We start from the raw sequence: 21,502 nt of genomic DNA on the forward strand, positions 1-21,502 counted from the left end.
TGAAGGGCCTCTGTGACTGCAAGAAGAGCTGTCTCAGGAGTGAGAAGCCTTGAAACCGGACTGCAGAGGATCCAGGAGGTCATTCTGGGAGAGATAGAGAGAAAGTTGGTCGGACACTGCTCGTTCGAGGGTTTTGGAAAGGAATGAGAGAAGAGAGACAGGTCTGTAGTTGTGAATAGCAGTAGGGTCAAGGGAGGGTTTCTTAAGCAGAGGCTTGACTCTTGCAGTCTTTAGAGCAGGCGGAACAAGACCAGAGGACAGAGAGGAGTTTATCAAGGTAGTGTCAGGAGGAGGGCATAATTTGTGTTCATTAAGGCTGCCACGATTAGTCGACTAGTCGCGACTACGTCGACGATTTAAATCGTCGCCGACAAATTTGGTAGTCGACGTAATCGCATGGTTTTTTTGGAGCTGAAAAAAAGAAAAAAACGTTTGTTTTGTTTCCGCAAAGCTGCTGCCTGCGATGGCCTCACTGGCTGGCTTGGCATCCAGGCGTCTCCGTCCTGTCTTTGATGCACATGCGCAGTACCGATCATCCGGGGAAAACGTGACATCACCGTGACCGGAAAAACAAGCAGCTCCCAGTGCTTTCTCAACAGAAAAAATGTCTAGCCGTCCTCATACGTCCAAAGTGTGGGAGCATTTCACCCACAATAATGTGAAGTGCAAAATCTGCTAAATAAGCTGAACTCGCTTATCATGGCAGCACGAGTATGATGCGCGAGCATCTCAAAAGGAAGCACGTTGTGGCGAATGCAGATAAAGGCTAATTAGCTTGTTAGCTCACTGGCAACCGCAACGTTAGCTGCTAACGTTAGCTATTGGCGATATTAACGATATTAACGTTAAAAGCCTGCTGTAATGTTGTCATCTCATAGCAACGTTAAGCGCATGTGTTGCTGACGGGAATACTGGAAACCTCATTTTACTCCGCAGTTTGCACTCTACTTACGACATTTAAAAATGTGTTTGATGCCTGAGAAGACTGAAACAATTTATTTTTGCATACATAGTGAATAGTTTTTGGTTCCATTTCCATTCCACGTAGTAGTGCCCTAATTTTATTTTGCATTATTCATTCAATGGATAGTACATATCATTGCACTATATGTTTTCAATTTCAATGTGTACTATTTTGCAGTTTTGCAATTTGCACTATAGGCTATTACATTTATTACATGCAAGTACATTGATGCCAGAAATAAATATGCTGCTACATGCTCTAAACTTTAAAGTTCATGAAAATATTATTTTTGAGTGAATTATCATCATTAATTGTCTTTATTTTTATTTGGCACATGTTTAAAACAACTTGAAGCTAAATTTAGAAGCTTATGATAGCTAAATCAGAGTGATTGAGTAATTGTGCGATATGATCCGATTAGTCGACTAATCGTTAAAATAATCGGTGACTAGTCGACTATCAAAATAATCGTTTGTGGCAGCCCTAGTGTTCATAAGATGCATAGCGTTAACTAACGTTAGTTGCTGGTCTAACCAGAACAGCAGAGCCACACTGCAGTCCAGAGGGAGCGCTTGTAATTTACCCAGGCGCATGCTGAAACTGCGGAGTTTTCCTTTCAATTCTTCCTCCATAAAAACAAAAGGTGTTACCGGTGGACATGTTATGTAATCGGTGTATGTCTCACTACCGTGTAACACCGGTAACAGCCTATATGTAACCAGCATAAAGTCATGAAAATAACCTTTGTGAACACAGTGGACGCACGCACACACAAACACGTGTCACACACACACACACACACACACACACACACACACACACACACACACACACACACACACGGGGTGGGAATCGATAGATAGATGCCCCATGATATGATATGATCACAATACTTAGTAGTCACAATACAATAGTACAGTATTGCGATTAGGGCTGCAACTAACGATTATTTTGATAATCGATTAATCGGTCGATTATTTGTTCGATTAATCGATTAATCGGATTAAAAAATGCACTGATATTGTTTCCATCCGTTTATTGAAAAACAACTTTTTTTTTGTTAAACAAAAACTCACCGGGCTTTGCTACATCAAATAGCTTTGACAGGGCATGAACGAATACAAAATACATACAAATGTATGGTGTAAGTGCAAAAGATATCTTCATATCTTCTTAAATAAAGTGCTTTAACGCAGTGGTTCTCAACTGGTGTAGCCTCAGGACCCACTATTTTCCTTGTCATGAAGTCGCGACCCAAATTTCGGATTTTTTTTTGAACCACTCAAATGAATTGCACAAAAAATAGCGCATTAATTTAATACACAATGCCTTCATGCACTGTTATAAACTTCAAATGAACAAAAAAGTGCAACAGAAGTGCAACTAGGGCTAAAAACCAATTGAAATAAGGCAGACTTGAATTACAGGCCTATATGTTTTTAAATTTAAACAAGTCAAACTGGTCATGCTCAGAAAGTCTTATTTGAACTGTATGAAATATGAAATAAAATGCAGACTTATCTTGAATTACATGCCTATATGTTTTTAAACAAGTTAATAATAATAATAATAATAATAATAACAATAATAATAATAATAATAATAATAATAATAATAATAATAATAATAATAATAATAATAAAACAAGTTAACCTGAGGCCTGTACTACGAATGTTGTATTAGAAGATCCAGGATCTGTCCCTTGATCTGGTTTGTCTAAACCAGATCAGCTCGATTGTAGTTAACTTGTACTACGAAGCTCGTTTGCCACTCGTTTAGTGGAACCAGGTTTTTCTAATCGAGCTCTAGGCTCGTGCACATGAACATCAGCTCGTGCACATAAAAAGGGCGTTCTCTCCGACGTCTGACCAATCACAACATGGAGACGCCAAACACGTCATCGGCTGCGTCTGACTCATAGGTCTGACTGGAGCAGAGCCGCATATTTCTCGCTTGAGGAGCAAACGCTCATATTCACGAAATATGAGGTTTTTAAACATCTAATAAAAACAAAGGGCAACACTGTTGCACATAATAAGCGGCGAAAGGAGGGCTGGCAAAAATTTGCAGATTGTCTAAATGCATAAGTTATTCAGCTTGCTTGATTTCGCCACCAAAGCGCCAGACATGCCTATTTCCTCATTGAATGAATCCGCAAAAAAAAATCTGCGTTGGATATTATTAGTCTGTTCCCGAATGACTGTCTAAAGACCACTTTTATCCACACCAGTAATTTCTTTGAAGAGCGGTTTCGTAGGCTATCTACAGCTCTCTATCTACAGTCTTTTGTGGAAGCAATGTGTAATCTATCTCAGTCCAAAATCGGTATGTAGCTATAGACCATTTAGGCTCAATGAATAATAATGATCTCATGAGTGTTTAGTCGCACTGACTGAATAATTCCTATAGGCTAATCAATAAAAAAAAGAATGATAATAAAATAAAATAAATGCTTCTGAACTGAATTGACACGGTACGTGCGGGCATAGATTTCATTTATAAAAAATAGCCTATTTCGTGGTCACATATAGGCTATAGGCTATCGTCAGCAGAGTCGCATATCTCCATATTTCATATAATGATGCTGGAAATATGAAGTTCAATCACATCATACAGGCCAAAAGCAACACAGTTGCAACTGCAAAATGCAGGAGTAGCCTAGATATGAATCATCTTAATATGGGATCGCCTGTGTGCAGGTGATCCCATATTAAACTGCTTAGGCTATTCTAGCATGTAGGCTATGACCATTTTAATTCCAACCCAACGTCAGTCTCAGCTCCGTTGCGCACACGGCACCGTGCGCTTTGGAGACGTTTATGTAACCTTTTTATGCCAGTTTAGTGATATTTCTCCACTCACTATTCAGCTGCAATCGATCGGCGGGGTCAAACAACGTATCTAGGCTACTTGAGAGCACAAAAATGAATATATAAAAACATATTCCAAAGTGGTAAGTAGGGCTTAATTAAAATGTAGCCTGCAACAAGTGCAAGGCTTTAGTCCTTGATTAATTCAACATTACAATTCGTGCTCCTTCCTTGATGGGAAACTAGTCCAGAAAGGGGTTGGCCATTTTTCCAAACTGCTGATTCGATTGGTTCGTGGGCGGTGTATCTAAGGTCTAATCTTATCCTTGCAACTTAACCTGCTACGGACCAGGTTAAGTGTGAAGCATAAGTTGCTATGGAAATATATGTCGGTAAGAAGTTAACTTGCTTTGTAGTACGGCCAAACCAGGTTTAAACCTGAAGTTACCTCGCTAAACCACTAAACTGGCTTTGTAGTACAGGCCTCTGGTCATGCTAATCCAGTTTCAATAGTCTGAATTTAACTAATATGAAATAAAAAGGAATCACAGGCAGGCTATATGATTTTTAGTTAAACTGGTCATAACTTTTAACTCATTCACCGCCAAAGACGTCTTTGACGTGTTATCAGAAATAGCCATCCACGCCAAAGACGTGTTTGACGTGTTTTTGTTTTTATTAGTGCAGCGCTTAGTTCAAACACTTCCCAAGCCTGTGACACAGACACAGGTCCCTAACCTCAAAGTCAAGCCGACAGCACGTTATCAAACACATACCGCAGCTGTTGTTTGAAATAAGGAAGGAGGAGGAAAGGAGGAAAAACAGAGAAATGCGCTTCCTTGTAGAGAGGAGAAACGCCATTGAAACGCCCCTCGGCGCGCTGCACTGCTCGCCTTGCTTTAGGGCGAACCTGGATTGCCTAGTCAAACCCGTGACGAACATGATCGATCCGGTTCCAGCAGCGCCTGGTCCCAAAGCCAAGCCGGACCCGTTCCTGTGTCGTGTCGCAGCATTCGTCCCAGCCCGAACGAGAGGAGGAAAACTAGCAGAGGCAGAGGAGGCAAAACGCTGATGGGGAAGGAGGGGGAAGGAGGTGCGGGGGAAGGAGGTGCGATCTAGCAGCAGCTGTGGACAGAACTCTCTCTCTCTCTGTGTGTGTGTGTGTGTGTGTGTGTGTGTGTGTGTGTGTGTGTGTGTGTGTCTGTGTCTGTGTCTGTGTGTGTCTGTCTGTCTGTCTGTGTGTCTGTCTGTCTGTCTGTCTGTCTGTCTGCACACTCACTCACACTGAGCAAACTGTATTGTTGAATGTAAAAAAAGCACTTCATATATATATATATATTTTTTTTTTGTCATTTGTGTCATAATGAATAATATTTACATGTCTGATGTCAATACAGTTCAAAATAAAAGAATTGAGAGCGAGTTCTGCCTGAGATTGTGTGCTGTACATAAATTTTCTGCAATTTCTTTTCTCAGAGAGACCTTTTGGGTGAAAACAGGGTGTATATAAATGGCTATAAGTAGAGTACAGAACATGCTAAAAGCTCACTTTTTTTTTCCTGGTGAACCCAGAGACGTACATCTTCATTTTGAGGTATTGCAAATCACTTTGGTGCTAATAGATAATTTACTGTGGGTCTTGAAAGATGACCAACAATTATGAAAATCTTTGGCCTGTGCTAAATATTGGCAGTCCTAAACTGGCCATGAATGAGTTAATTAAACTGGGGCCATGCTAATCCAGTTTCAATCATCTGAATTGAACTAAAATTAAATATGAAATCAAAAGGCAGACTTCTCTTGAATTACAGGCAGAGCATATGCTTCAGCTTGTTAAACAAGTAGAACTGGTCAGGCTAATCCAGTTTCAATAATCTGAATTTAACTCAAATGAAATATGGAAAAAAAAAAAAAAAAAAAAAATTTGCCAAAAGGGCAACGAATCGATAATCAAATTCGTTGCCAACGAATTTAATAATCGATTTTAATCGATTTAATCGATTAGTTGTTGCAGCCCTAATTGCGATATGCTAGTATTGCCATTGCGATATATTCCGATTCATTAACTTTTTTCCACTGCAAATCATACATCAGATCGGCAATTAGGCCCCGCCCCCTTTTAGGGCGAAAACACAAGCCTCTCCCCGTTGACTTTAATGTAAATGATTACATGATTTTAGAAGGGTCAAAGTAGGGCTGCACAATATTGGAAAAAACTGACATTGCAATATTTTTTTATTCTGCGATATATATTGCGATATGAAAAAATACAGGAATTTTCACCAAAAGTCTTGAATAGGTCTATCAAGCCTTGCTCACTTAAGAAGGTGGCCTAGTGGGTAACGTGCGCGGTTGACGTAGTAGGAAGTTAGTGTGTTTTTAGCCACAGACAGGGTGAGTTGCAGGATCCTAAGTGAGTAAAAGTACTATAGTTAGTAGGAAAAGAGCTTAGAACGTCACCGAGAGGGCATGCATTACTGTATGTTATGAGTTAATTTACCTTACTTGACATTGCACGCTCTGCGATGTGACTATTGCGCATGTGCACATTGCGATGACGATGCTGAAACGATATATTGTGCAGCCCTAGGTCAAAGTCATATTTCCGATGTATCTTGTCCATTCTATGGCCAGACGAGTTGTAATATATTGTCATGTCATGGTGTTTTGGGGTCATTAATAAACGAGATTGATTGTTATTTTTCTATAATTTTCTGGGGTAGTGCTATTTTACATTGAAGTCAACGGGGACAGCCTTGTGTTTTCGCCCTAAAAGGGGGCGGTAACATGTGGCGCCTACAGAATGACGTATTGCCCATCTGACGTATGCCTTTAAAGGAAAAGACTTAGTGAACATCTGTTTTATCCAAGATCAAGTCTGCTCATCTCACTTCAATCATTTGTATTGCAGCAAAATGGGATTGTCAAGAAGACAGACTGACCGACACGGTCATAAAAACCTGTCCTAAATGTTGCATGATGCACCTGGCAATTAAATATCACGATACTGTGCATTCTTTCATGCGATACGATATATTGCCACACAAAATATTGTGATACTGCTGTATCGATTTTTCCCCACACGCGCGCACACACACCATTTCCCCCATCAAAAAAATCTCCTGGCTATGTGGGTGCAGCTCTCTGTCTGCAGTGTTTGGTTTGTGGCTGTGTGAAAGTGAACTGAAGCCGCTGACAAACTAAACAACCTATATTCTATATTCTCTCATTAGGTGTGAACCAGGAAGCAGCGACTATCAGGTGTGAAAACACACTAAACATAGGGGGCCGGTTGCACCAACTGGTCTTAACTATGCCTGGTCGTAACTCCTACGTCGGTCTTAGTTAAGACCAGTCTTTAGAGTGGATTTACGCCTGTTGCACCAACACGGCTTACGTCTGGTCTTAACTATGCTGGTCGTAGCAATGCGCGTCCATGTGAATTGCCAGGGAATGCCCTCTGATTGGATGATGTGTGCCTCGCGACCTGCTTGGAGCGCACTGTGCCACTACGCTCTCTCAGCCACTACTGTAAGTGCATCACTACACTACACTCCTCCCACCCTCCCTCGCTCCGGGGGAAAAATGGCGGCGATTGAGCCAGACAGACAGTCTGAATGAAATTGAATGTAACATTCCCAATTCTATGTATTAAATTCTAAAAAAATTAACGGCAACATTTGGGAATGCTAAGCCACACAACTAGTTACCGTAGTTATAATCTTAACATCGTGCTTTCAAAGACGGAGAACTGGCTGTGTTACGACGATGATGGTAAGGATTCAAAAAGGTCTCCGCGGAGACAGGCAGGCTCTACGCCTCCTCCTGACCAGGCGTAACTCTTACGCCTGGGCGTAGTGAAAAGAAGGCTTAAGCCGTCTTGGTGCAACCGGCGTAGCTGTTAGGTCGTAAAGTTACGACCAACTTAGCTTAAGACCAGTGTAAGACCAGTTGGTGCAACCGGCCCAGGATGTGCTTGGTATTGTGAGATGGTACCAGTAAAAGCACTCCTATGTAAATTCAGTGTGTTTCGCCCTATCTCTCTCTCCACCTCTGTCACTCAGTGTCTCTCTCCATCTCACTCTCAAATTTTTCTGCACTTGTCCGCTCATTACTTCCTCTATACACACACACACACACACACACACACACACACACACACACACACACACACACACACACACACAGATCTGACATAACCCGTCAATCTGTTCATCACTGATAACAACAGAGAGAGAGAAGAAAGACGAGATAGAGAAAGAGTGGAGAGAAAATAATATAAAGAAATGGGTGGGTGTATTGTGGTTGTGGCTGTTGCAGGTAACCATGATGGTAAAGTGATCTTTAGTGTGTTAAATGATCTTTAGTGTATTAAATGATCTTCAGTGTGTTAAATGATCTTTAGTGTGTTAAATGATCTTTAGTGTGTTAAATGATCTTTAGTGTGTTAATAAGCTGAGCAGCTGTGAGCTAAATGTCTGTTTCCTTTGCTTCCTGCAGAGCGGAAACACTTTGCTGTCAGAGAGAGAGAGAGTGAGAGAGAGAGAGAGAGAGAGACAGAGAGAGAGAGAGAGAGAGAGAGAGAGGGAAAGTGAGAGAGAGACAGAGAGAGAGAGAGAGAGAGACAGAGAGAGAGAGGGAAAGTGAGAGAGACAGAGAGAGAGAGCGAGGAAAGAACAGCGAGGGCCAGGGGTCAAATGGCAAACAGGGTGCAGGCTGGCATGCTGCTTCCTGTTGGTGGATGACTTCCTGGAGACAGCGCGGTCACATGACGACCTGAGGTGACTCACCAGGCTGCCCTGACTTTGTAGAGACTGTTCAGCCCGCCTGGCCAATTGATTTCTCTAAAACAGGTCTTCCCAAACTTTTGCATCTTGGGACCCAAAAGATCAATTTTGTGTCTCCCTGGGACCCAAACTCACAAAAAACATAGCACAACGCACTGTGCGCAAATCTAGAAACAGCAGCTCTACATAAGAAAGTTCAGAGGGGCGGGGACCTCACAGAGGTTCTAACTCAACGGAGCTACTGCGCAGACTCTGGTTCAGTGATCTGGCAGGATTTTGGCTTCAATAGACCATACAGGGAGGAGATAGGGACACTCTGTCCATATTTATTTATGTCGATTGGTTTAACACTGGGTTAGCTCAGGTTAACAGTCATCACCGCCACTTCCCTTTTTATGATTGGCCAACGTGCAAGAATACATGGATACATGCACACACACACACACAAACAGGAAAACCCCAGTCAAAGGTACAGATTGTCTCAGTGTCAGAGTGCACTATAGTCCACTGACAGACATGAACACAGTGAGTCAGGCCTCGTTCTCACTGCCAGGCCAAATCTATATTTTTTTGCATAATAGATTCTATCCAGAATCATTCATTTTAGAAAGTCCTTATTGCAAATGCAATCATTCTACAGACGCGTCTCAGTCCGGAGGCTCTGGTCACTCAAATAGGTCTTCAAAGTGTCTTTTGCATCACTCACAATGCGACACACAATGGGCTCTATTCTCCCCCTGGCCTTAGGCGCTAAACTGGCCTTAAACGCAAAAAAAACACGCTTTACGCCTGCCTACCGCTGACTCAGGAGGATATCGTCATGTTTTTACGCCGCAAAATGCGCTTTACGCTGAAGAGGCGTGACGGTGACGCAGTGCCAGAATAGGCGTTTCGGCCTTAAATACCAGCCTAAAGCGAGCTTCCCAACGGGCGTTAATTTTGCGGATCTCTCTCTCTCGCTCTCTCTCTCTCTCTCGCAGAAACATCACTATTTTGGGGGGAAAGGCCACTAATTTATATGTAGGCACTAGGCAGGCACAATGACCGATGAAAAAAGTTGTTATTAGGGATGCACGATATGGATTTTTAGAGCCGATACAATAACCGATAAATATATGCTTCTCCTGGCCGATAACGGATACGATAAACCGATAATTATTTCACATTTTTGTATTAAAAACATAAGTTCTTAACCTGTATTTTATGCACACCTGGGGTCAAAAAAAGAAGAAGGGCAGATGTAGTGAGCAAAGATGGATGATTTAATATTCCATAGCTCTTTCATCACGACAGCGTATGACTCAGATATAGGCAGGCTCATTCTCTGTGCAGCTCTCTAACTGATCACCAATCAGCCACAGAACACAATGATATCAGGAAGCAGCACAAAGCACGAGACACAGCGGCAGATTCTATCAAGACTGTAACAGTGACGTTAATCACTTTTTTCTCTCTTTTTTTGTGGACGTTAATAATAACGTTACCTAGCTTCCTTCTCCGTCGACTGTTTTCCGTATCAGGTTGTGAACATCAGATCACATCCAAATCCATTTCCGTGTGGGAGGCGTGTCACTGAAGGCATCGCGGCCTGATCACATGGTACAGAGACTGGGGTATTTACAGACAGGGAAACGACTCTCCCTCTCTCTCTCTGTCCTCTCTCACAGTCTCTCTCCCTTGTGTCTGTCTGTGTGTTTATAGGGGATTTCCCTTGACAGGTTAGCGGCCATCAGTGGCACTGGCAGGACGACAGTTGATACGTCTCTCTCTGTCTGTCTCTCTCTCTCTGCCCCACACACACACAGTGGCATGCTGACATGAATGGGAAGTAGACCGTGACAGAGCAGAGGGAGTTGGGGTTAACACGTTAGTGGCCGTCACTCAGCACCATCACCTCTCAGACGGTTAATGAACTGAATGGACAACAGTTTCATTACACTCAATGGAGAGCAGCTGTTTGTTTGAAGGCAGTGTAGGAGGCTTTGTGCAGCTGAGGAACGTTCAGCTGTTGAGTGGAGATTATGAGCCGATCAATAATGTGACTGATCAGCTCTGCTTTAGCAGGTCAGAGGAGGTAATCAGTCATCAATAATGCAATCTGGGAACCCAATGGTTAAACCAAAAAAAAAAAAATTCTCTCTAACCTCTGGGGGCAGCCCCATTTCAATGTGGTGCAACAGAAACTCAAGCGGAAGAAAATCCCTTTCCGCTCCCTGCCAGCTCTGCCATTGGCTCCAACCGACCGGCTCTGCTCATTAATGCATTTCTTTTCTGCTCGCTGCATGTCGCTCCCAAATCTGTCCGTCGCTATGAAACTACAATAACACTCTAGCTTGTTGCTAGTAGCAAGTAGCAACTTGCTATATGCTGAAAATGGTAAGTTTTGACTACTAACACCGCCGGTCACGTTCACTTCATTTTGATCGGGTAAAGCGCAGCATGCGTGCGAGCGCTGTTGCACCCCTTTTGACGGAGCCTGCCGACAAATTTCCGATGCAAGTCGAAAGTCTGTCTCGAGAGATTATCAATAATGTGACTGATCAGCTCTCCTTCAGCAGGTCAGAGGAGCTGATCAGTGATCAATAATGTGACTGATCAGCTCTCCTTCAGCAGGTCAGAGGAGCTGATCAGTGATCAATAATGTGACTGATCAGCTCTCCTTCAGCAGGTCAGAGGAGCTGATCAGTGATCAATAATGTGACTGATCAACTCTCCTTCAGCAGGTCAGAGGAGCTGATCAGTGATCAATAATGTGACTGATCAACTCTCCTTCAGCAGGTCAGAGGAGCTGATCATCAGTGATCAATAATGTGACTGATCAACTCTCCTTCAGCAGGTCAGAGGAGCTGATCATCAGTGATCAATAATGTGACTGATCAACTCTCCTTCAGCAGGTCAGAGGAGCTGATCATCAGTGATCAATAATGTGACTGATCAACTCTCCTTCAGCAGGTCAGAGGAGCTGATCATCAGTGATCAATAATGTGACTGATCAACTCTCCTTCAGCAGGTCAGAGGAGCTGATCATCAGTGATCAATAATGTGACTGATCAACTCTCCTTCAGCAGGTCAGAGGAGCTGATCATCAGTGATCAATAATGTGACTGATCAACTCTCCTTCAGCAGGTCAGAGGAGCTGATCAGTGATCAATAATGTGACTGATCAGCTCTCCTTCAGCAGGGCAGAGGAGCTGATCAGTGAAAGAGCTCCTTAGTGTTTGGCTGGAGCAGAAACCTTCTCTGTATTAGACACTAGGGCTGCAACTAACAATTATTTTCAATATTCTGTCTAGTAGTTGGGCCGTCTCAACTACGATCGGGAAGCTATCCTAACAATGCTAATGTCCACCTAGCCTGGCTGGCTAATGTCGAAGAATGGTCGAAAAGTAGTGAATAGTAGCAAAAACCCATTGAATTTCAAATAGTATTTTTGCAAGAAATGCCCATCCCTAAATAGAACCCACATAGAAGAACCCATCAGGCCTCAGTGTCATTCCCTGTTCACAGTTTCTGTCTGCCTGCCTGCCTTCCTGCCTGCCTGCCTGCCTTCCTGCCTGCCTGCCTGCCTGCCTGCCTGTCTGACTGCCTGCCTGCCTGCCTGTCTGTCTGTCTGTCTGTCTGCCTGCCTGCCTGTCTGACTGCCTGCCTGTCTGTCTGTCTGCCTGCCTGCCTGTCTGCCTGTCTGACTGCCTGCCTGCCTGCCTTCCTGCCTGCCTGCCTGCCTGCCTGCCTGCCTGCCTGCCTGTCTGACTGCCTGCCTGCCTGCCTGCCTGCCTGCCTGCCTGTCTGACTGCCTGCCTGCCTGCCTGCCTGCCTGCCTTCCTGCCTGCCTGCCTGCCTGCCTGCCTTCCTGCCTGTCTGACTGCCTGCCTGCCTGCCTGGTTGAATGTGTTCCCATGATGGTCACGGTCACAATGACGGTCTCTTCTGATTGGTCTGTTCGGTCTATGTTAAAGTGCATTATACCATGGTCTGGGTGAATACTCGATTCTGATTGGCTGCAAGGTGTCCATTAAAAAGTGATATTGTACAGTGATAATGGACACCTAGCTAAATGGTCTGTTCACCGTTCATATCAATGCGCCATAGTTTCACAGTGTGGTATCAAGAGAGCTGTTTGAGCTCTATACCCCCGTTAAGGGTTAATATGACAATTTTCTAAGTTGAGAAAAAAATTGACTCGGTCAAAGTAAGTATTTAAATCACCCCTGTGTGCTCAGTTTATCAAAAATAACTCTTATTTACAATTTTGATTTTCGTTTCGGAGATTTCCCTCCCCTGACAGAAGCCGGCTCTGAGCCATTATGAGCCACTCTCCGGACAGAGAAAATGGGCGTGAACAGCCGAGGAAGAGAGAGAGAGAGAGAGAGAGAGAGAGAGAGAGAGAGAGAGAGAGAGAGAGAGAGAGAGAGAGAGAGAGAGAGAGAGGAGCAGGGAAGCTTGCACTGTGTGTGTCAACAGCGCTGTGCTGTCCTCCTTTCTCTCTCTCTCCTCTCGCCTCTTCATACGCACATTTTCTCTGTCCCACAGTAAACCCTGGAGAATAATACTCATGTATAGAGTCGTTTCCATGTTGCCAAACACTATTGACAGTTTGAGCCTTCCCGCAGATGGCAAAACAAGCAGTTTTTTTTGGACTCCAACATACTGAAAGCAGATAGTTTTCACTCTGCTCCTGCCTCGCGCCATTTACGTCTTATAAGACCCGCAGACGTTAACGCAATTCCCTGGAATGCGAGTTTAAACGACCCAGTTACATGGCGTTGCATTCTTAGACATTGCCGTTTTATTTTGTATGTTGTTACATAGGCTACAATTGGCCAAATTATTAGTTAGCTTGATTCTAGAATTGTGCCAGGTGTAGAAACTAAGCAGCCATTTTATCCCATGATAGCCTAATCTCGAGGGGACTATTTTGTCTCGCCGGTTCTCAACTCATATTCAAGGTTATGAAAACTAGATTTTGATTGCAAAATGCATGGAAATATAAATGAATGGTCTTGTTTTGTTTCTTTGGCAAGTGACCATGGTATAAGCGGGTTAATGCACTTCGAGGTGTCCATTATCACTTTTTAAGGGACTTCGCGGAGGCAAACCATCCTCGGCTTCGCCTCGGACGGTTCACGCCTCCACGTCGTCCCTTAAAAAGTGATAATGGACACCTCGTCGTGCATTAACCCTTACTTACATCAAACTCCGAGAATGTTTTGCATGCTCAGTCTGGGAACCTGGCAAGGTTAAATGGAAATGCCAGGAATTTCACTCTGTTTTGGGCAGGTTGACAGGTGGATCATCTTAGAGTGCCTTTGTAAATAACCACTCCAAGTGCCAGAGCACGCTCTGGCACAAACTGGACCGTTGGTAAATTGGGAGCGCTGTTGGAATACAGCGAACAGCCGCGCTCTCATTTGAGTGTAAAGCGTCAGATCGGATTAGATTCCTGCATGAAGGAAGGGATTTAACATTCCCTTCACCCCCGCATTGCATCATGGGTGATCACATTTTATTCAGAAAGAGCAAAACCACATCGGACCCAAGTGTGAACACACCCAAAACACCTCAGAGTCAGACACATCTGGTCACATGACAACAACATGGAAAAGCATTTGCATCTCCAATACACAACAACTGTGTTGAAAGGATGGCTTTACCGGTAATCCACCCACTTTGTATCATTAATAATCTGGTTTATATAAGAACATGCACAGTGTTTACCTTCTCTCTCTGTGTTTTCCTCACAGAGATCTCACATTTCCTCCTCTGGCAAAGCGCTACGTTCTGACGCGTTTTACATCACAACGCGTCACAACGGAGCTGCGGAAGTTCTGCTGGAGAGGCAGAATCTGCCCCGAGGGCGGCTGTTGTTATTTTTTGTTATTTTTATTTTTTAAGTATGCACACATCCACAGAGAATCACATGGAGAGCCTTAACAAGCCTTAAAGGGGCCATATTATGCATTTCTTAATTTTGTATCATTTATATGTTGTTACAATCTTTGGTGGTCATATTAAACGTGGGCTAAGCTTCAAATAAATAGGTGAAGGTGTTTGAATGTTACCCCCATGAACCCCCCCTCCCCCCCATGAAGTCTCATAGACGAGATGGTACGGGATTTGTGCGAGAGCCATACTCCTAGGTGACGTCAGGTAGGACTTGTTACCATAGTGATGCCAAGCATAGCCCGGGCCGGTCCTAGCCTTCACCCGTCCGCCCCTCCCTTCCTGTTCTGACATTGCTCCAGTACACTGCCCACAGTAACGCTGCTAGTTTCCACTCGTCTCGGCCGTATCTGCCTTTCACTTTATTTGTGTTTATCTGAGTATCTAGTATTTCCTGAGAGAAGTTCTGGTTAAAAGCTGTAAGCAGTGTCCAGTTGTTTAAAGTCAGTGAGTTTTCTTGTTGCCTTGCCAACCTAACCCCGCGTCACCAGGCTGTCTCCAACCTGGCTGTCTGGCACTAACACAACAGTAGTCTCATGGAATAACGGATTCCAGATCTCAAAAACAAGGAGATGACTTGGAAGTGAGCCAGGATGTAGGACTTAGTTGGTAAGTTCTGAAAATGTGTCTCATTCCAGCATCGGTTGTGTACCAATGTGCTGCTAGGAAGCGCTAACGTTACTTACCAGCTAAGTAACGTTAGCACTTGCTATATGTTAGCCTAGCAGCACAGCTGCCTTTCATAGACATAATGAACAACCGATATCGCCTTAATAGCTGGAATGACGAAGGCACACATTTTCAGAACTTGTAACATTAGTCCAACTTGCTGACTTCTCCAAGTCCTCATTTTTGTTTGGTCCGTGTAGCCTTGCTAGGAGAGGCCCACTTATAGTCACAAGCATTTGGGAAGTTAGCTAACTAGCTACATTAGCTGTTATTTTGTTCAGTTGTGGCTTGAATGTGATGATGTTGATTAGTGTGAAGCTCCCCGGGCAGGCAGCGGTAAGAGAATCCCTGCTCGGCCAGCTGCCGAAGGAAATGTCCCGGCGCAGCTCGGGCCTAGCGGAGCTGTTTACAGCTAGGGGGATGTTGATATAATAATTGATAGCTTGCTTGTTAAGTCACGTTTGTCATCGATGGTCAAATTTGTTTGACAATCCATTGCTCATTGATATACCGCTAATTGCTTTACAACTACCAAATTTAGTAGCCAAAGCAGAGATCGCCTGTCTGTTTCTGTTAGATAGATAGATAGATAGATAGATAGATATATAGATATATAGATAGACAGACAGACAGACAGATGATAGATATTGTAGTTAGCTTCCTGCTTCAGCACTGTACCAGAGATTTCCATCCGCCATTTATGTCCCCATAGACATTTCGTAAAATGCTTATGAAAGTAGTTTGTTCAAACCAAACGGTTCAGCTAACGCTATAATCGAGAGAGACCATAGAACATTTCACTCGGACCAAAACAAAAAAAAACATCGAAAAAATATTGCCTTTAAACCCGCATTTTTTTTTACGTTTTGGTCCCAGAGAAATGTTATGCGATCTCTCCTGTTTCTAAATATATCTGTACCGTTTGGTTTGAACCAGTAAAACTATTTTTATATACGCATTTTACGAAATGTGTATGGGAAAATAAATGGTGGATGAAAATCTCTGCTGCCACAGCAAAACGCAGAAGAAGACTAAAACAGAGTGTTTCAGACAGAGGGTGAACTGAAGGGGGTCGTGAGAGCCAGTACAAGATAAACAATTAGTTTTTTTAACTATGAATGATGCAATAAGCTACTCTAGTGGAGGCCAACAATAAAATAATAATACATTATATTAGCAAAATATGGGCCCTTTAACTCATTGAGTGCCAGCCACTTTTGGAAAACGGATGCTCCCAGTGCCAGCCCTTTCAGAGCGTTTTCAGTGATTTCATCAGCAAAAAAAGTTTATTGATATCATTTTCCGTTCTTTAGTTATCAGCCGGAGAAGATAGGTTGTTTTCACCAAAAACAGACATTTCAAATTAGAAGCTGAGATAATGAGCCTTTTGTGAAATGAAGCATTTCAAGCACATCACTGACTCTGAAGCTAATATTTTCTGATGTAGTGACGTGGTGTAGTTGTGTGGTGCCCTGCGTGCCCCACCCCCCTCAACTGTAAACTCCTCCTCCGTGGGAGTGTCTCTGGTGGCTCTGCTCGGGTCTCTGGCTGCCAGAGCTGGGAGAAACTCACCCCCACACCAACACACAGCCTGCATGCCGGCGGAGCTGGGAGAAACTCATCCCCACACTAACACACAGCCTAACACGCACCCAGCGTCTATTTTCGGAGCGCTCCATTTTTGTGCGCCGGCTCCCAGCGCGACACCGAAAAGCCAAACTGGACTGCTGAGAATGGTTTGGCCCTTCGGCGTCGGGTGCTGCTTTTCTGGCGGCTAATCGTGTGGAGAAACTATGTAGCAGAGACTAGGGATGCAGCGGTTTCCGGTTTGAAGGTATACCGGGGTTTGAAAAAGCCACGGTATCAAAACCACTAAATTTTGCCGTCATACCTTCTCCACGGTATCAGCTGTTTCCCTGAGAGAAAGTGCCCTCAGGTCCCTTGCAGAGACAGAGTGTAGTTACGCGGCCCCTCCCCCCTGCTGCATGTGTGTGTAGAGCAATCAGTAGCTGGCAGACCGCAGCTATCATCATGATCAAGGAGTCATCATTGTTGTGAGTGGCCGCGTGACAATGGCTGCCAGAGAGGTGAAGAACCCCCCAAACTTTTTCCCCAGTCAAAAAAGGACAAAATCGGTAGTGTGGGACTATTTTGGTTATCAGAAAAACGGATGGCCAGGGCTTACAGGAGGAAGGACAGCCAACATGCAAGACATGCAGGCGAAGAGTGGCTGCACTAGGAGGCAATAGCCTACCTCAAACATGATAGCCCATCAACACCAGCCGTCCTCATTTGCAAAATTCAAGGTACTTAACGTTGTCTTGCTTCATCATACATCACATCGGACATAACGCTAAACCATTTCCACCGGCAGGTTTGAGGAGTAGCTAACATTAACGTAAGATAAACACTCATGACTCATCATAGGCTATCGTTAACATGGCTAATTAGCATCAGCTGACTAACGTTAACGTAACGTTACTTCTTGACTGAGTGATCACGTCTTGTGTAGGCCAGGCTGGCCAGCGCCTCGTTATCAAAAACATATTGCACTGAAGAAGTAACGTTCAATAATGTAGAAACTGACTCCTCCAACCTGCCAGTGAATTGAGGCACAAACAGTGTGTGTGTGAGAGAGAGGGGGAAAAGACAAGCGCTCAGCACAGGGGCAGAGGCTAATGTGTGAGACAGAGGGAGAGGGGTGTGTGTGAGTGGGGGTGTGCGCCATCAACGTGAAACAATCATTTGTGTCCAGTGCAGTCAGTGTCCATCCGATTTTTACAAAAGATAAGCATCTATTTGATATTATGTGTTTTAGTTTTACATAAAATTAGATTAAATAAATCGTCATTTATGATAAGTAAGAATAGTACCGTTATATATCCAAGCACACACACATTCGCAACAGTTAACTGTCATTACAGATGTAGGTTACATTAACATGTATTTTTTCTTTTTTTAGGCTAGCAGTAGTACTGGCACCAGCGGAGGGGTATCCACATCAACAGCTGCAGAGACCAGCCAACAATTCAACATGCATTTGCCTATGCACCCAAATCCAAACATGCCAAATAATTAAATTATGCTGTGGCATACTTCATTGCCAAAGATATTTTTGTCATCATGGTCCCCATTCAACTATCATTTTGTTCATGGTAAAAAATTGTATGTTTTTTTTGTGCCATATTTGACAAGAATACATAAAGGTCCGCGATACCGTGATACCGTGAAACCGTGGTAATTTTCTCCAAGGTTATCATACCGTCAAAAAATCATACCGCTGCATCTCTAGCAGAGACAGAGGGGCTCAGTTGTGGGAGCGGATTGACTGCTGTTCGCAGCTAACGTTAGCTCCAGCCAGAGCAATCTATACGGCTCTGGCTCCAGCATCGGTTTCCGTTTCATCACGGGGCTTCTTCTGCTGTTTTTCCTCACCTTTCTGTAATCTGGAGAGCACTGTCGCCACCTAATGGGTCCGTAAAATAGGTTAAACACCTTCAATAGCTCCAATATTTTTACAGGAGATGCATGAGGCTTTGATCCACGTCCCACCGTCAAAAAACGCATTTGCCGTCTTTAGACGTCATTGACACTCTACGTTACTATTTGAATTGACGTCGTTCGACGTCATTGGCACTCAATGAGTTAATGACTTGCAGCTGGTGGGGGCGGAGTTACTGCATACAGGAGCGAGCAGGAGCAAATTCACCATGAGGTAAACAGAGAGAGAAGGCAAAACACTGGCCATGTGCTTATTTTACAGGGATTATATATGATACAAAGTGGGTTGATTACCGGTAAAGCCATCCTTGAAGAAAATAAATGCTTGTGGGCGGAGCCAATCCTATCTAATCCAAACCACTTCAGTTCAATGTGTATATTTTCATGAATTACAAAAGTACTTATTGCAACAGCAAAATCAACTAATTCAAATTCAACTGGTAAACTGGAGCACATGACAGTAACACTCAACAATATACAACTGATAGCAAGCCTAATGTTTATTAACCAGAAATAATCCAGGCCGTATCTTGAGAAGTTCTTAAATTGGCAAATTTAAGACATTTATAAAAATTTTGACTGTTACTAAGAACAGCACAGTATTTAGAAATTGCACGTAAGAGCCTTACTTCCTAAAATGAAGTCATTTCTTAACTCATTCACCGCCAAAGACGTCTTTGACGTGTTATCAGGAATAGCCCTCCCCGCCAATGACGTGTTTGACATGTTTTTGTTTTTATTAGTGCAGCGCGTAGTTCAAAGACTTCCCCAGCCTGTGACATGGTATCAGGTCCCTGCCCTCAAAGACAAGCCGACAACACACATACCGCAGCTGTTGTTTTGAAATGAGCAGGAGGAAAAACAGAAAACAGAGAAACGCGCTTCCTTGTGCAGAGAGGAGAAACGCCATTGAAACGCCCCTCGGCGCGCTGCGCTGGTCGCCTTGCTGCAGGGCAAACCTGGATTGAGTTGTTCGCGGTAGTCAAACCCGTGACGAACATGATCGATCCGGTTCCAGCGCCTGGTCCCAAAGCCAAGCCGGACCCGTTCCTGTGTCGCAGCATTCGTCCCAGCCCGAACGAGAGGAGGAAAACGATGCAGAGGCAGAGGAGGCTAGACGCTGATCTCAGACCAGTTTGGTGTTCCCCTCCTATGCTAATTTGCGGGGCGATCAATAGTGTTCCCTGGGAAGGAGGTGCGATCCAGCAGCAGCTGTGGACAGAACTCTCTCTCTGTGTGTGTGTGTGTGTGTGTGTGTGTGTGTGTGTGTGTGTGTCTGTCTGTCTGTGTGTCTGTCTGTCTGTGTGTGTGTGTCTGTCTGTCTGTCTGTCTGTCTGTCTGTCTGTGTGTCTGTCTGCACACTCACTCACACTGAGTAAACTGTATTGTTGAATGTAAAAAAAGCACTTCATGTATATATATACTGTATATATATATACTGTATATATATATATTTTTTTTGTCATTTGTGTCATAACGAATAATATTTACATGTCTGATGTCAATACAGTTCAAAATAAAAGAATTGAGAGCGAGTTCTGCCTGAGATTGTGTATTTTACAAAAATGGCCTTTTCTCCTGTTTGTCTTCTCAGAGAGGCGTGATTTCTAACCCCACATAAGATAGGCAATAACCACGCCCTGTGCCCGCCTACGCAGCAGTCAAGCGCCGCGATTGGCCGGAGCAAGTCTTTTGTGTATTTCTTTTGACAGATGGAATCTCCCACACCACAAACACTGGAGGGCACGCAGCCCAGCGATTTCATGAACCAACTGAATAATACTCTTGAGAACGGACAGCGATTTCAGCGGACATTGAGAGCGGACATTGAAATGAATTATGGTCGCATAATAATTGTAATCTACACAATGTACACAATCTACAAAAACATGCATGTGTTCACGTTCACGTATCGTTCATTTCCTCATATAATATAATGTATCATATCGTTAATTTCAAGCTCAATTCTTACCCAGAGAAAAGGTATAGTATAAACGGTGTTGTGTTCACAGCTCATATAATATGTATCATATCGTTAATTTCCTCATACTATAATGTATCATATCGTTGATGTCAAGCTCAATTCTTACCCAGAGAAAAGGTATAGCACTGTATAAATGTAACAAGCAATAGTTTTTTAAACATCTTTATTTTAAAAGATGAATAAACCCAGGTGCTTTAGTCCCAAGCTTCAACAAGCAGACTTTTTATCTAAAAAATCAAATACAATAATAAAATACAGTCCAGTTTTTTCTTCTACATTTTTCCCAAGTCCAGCTGGGAATCCCTCTTCCAGTCCCAACAAAAAAACTACAAAAATAATCATATAAAACAATATAAAACCATAGATAAAGTTGTACACACCACAACCAATAAAATCAATAATAAATTATAAATAGCAATAAAGTAAAACACCAATAGCCTATACAAAACATGTAATAAAACCATAGATAAAAAGTTGAACACACCACAACCAATAAAGCTATAATTAAAATAAATTATATGCAAACATGCATCATAAAACCTAGATAAAACTGTTGGGAATGGGAATGGAATAGACCAGTGTCTCTGGAATGGACAGGTCACAGCATCCATCTCTGGGGAGAGGGGAGAGGTAAATAGTGAGGAAATAGTCTCAGTGGATAAATGGAAACATTTTACATTTAAAACTATACTTACTGTGTCTTATCAAACATTGTTAATTTACCCTTTTACCGAAATCATGTTGTAGCGGCACGCTGAGCTGCATGCAGGCTGAAGCCTTGTCAGTCTGCTTGTCACGCACCAGGAGCTTGTCAAGTAATCACCGTCCCATTGGCTCACGTGAGCGG

At 43.4% G+C, this 21,502-nt stretch overlaps 1 protein-coding gene across 1 annotated transcript in view; it reads right to left on the reverse strand.

The window, feature by feature from the left end:
* The window catches only part of dennd4b (DENN/MADD domain containing 4B), a 214,681-nt gene that overhangs the window by 120,789 nt on the left and 72,390 nt on the right, over positions 1–21,502 (reverse strand). The window lies entirely within an intron of this gene.

Source organism: Poromitra crassiceps (genome assembly GCF_964638095.1).
Source record: "Poromitra crassiceps genome assembly, chromosome: 1".
Taxonomy (NCBI): domain Eukaryota; kingdom Metazoa; phylum Chordata; class Actinopteri; order Beryciformes; family Melamphaidae; genus Poromitra; species Poromitra crassiceps.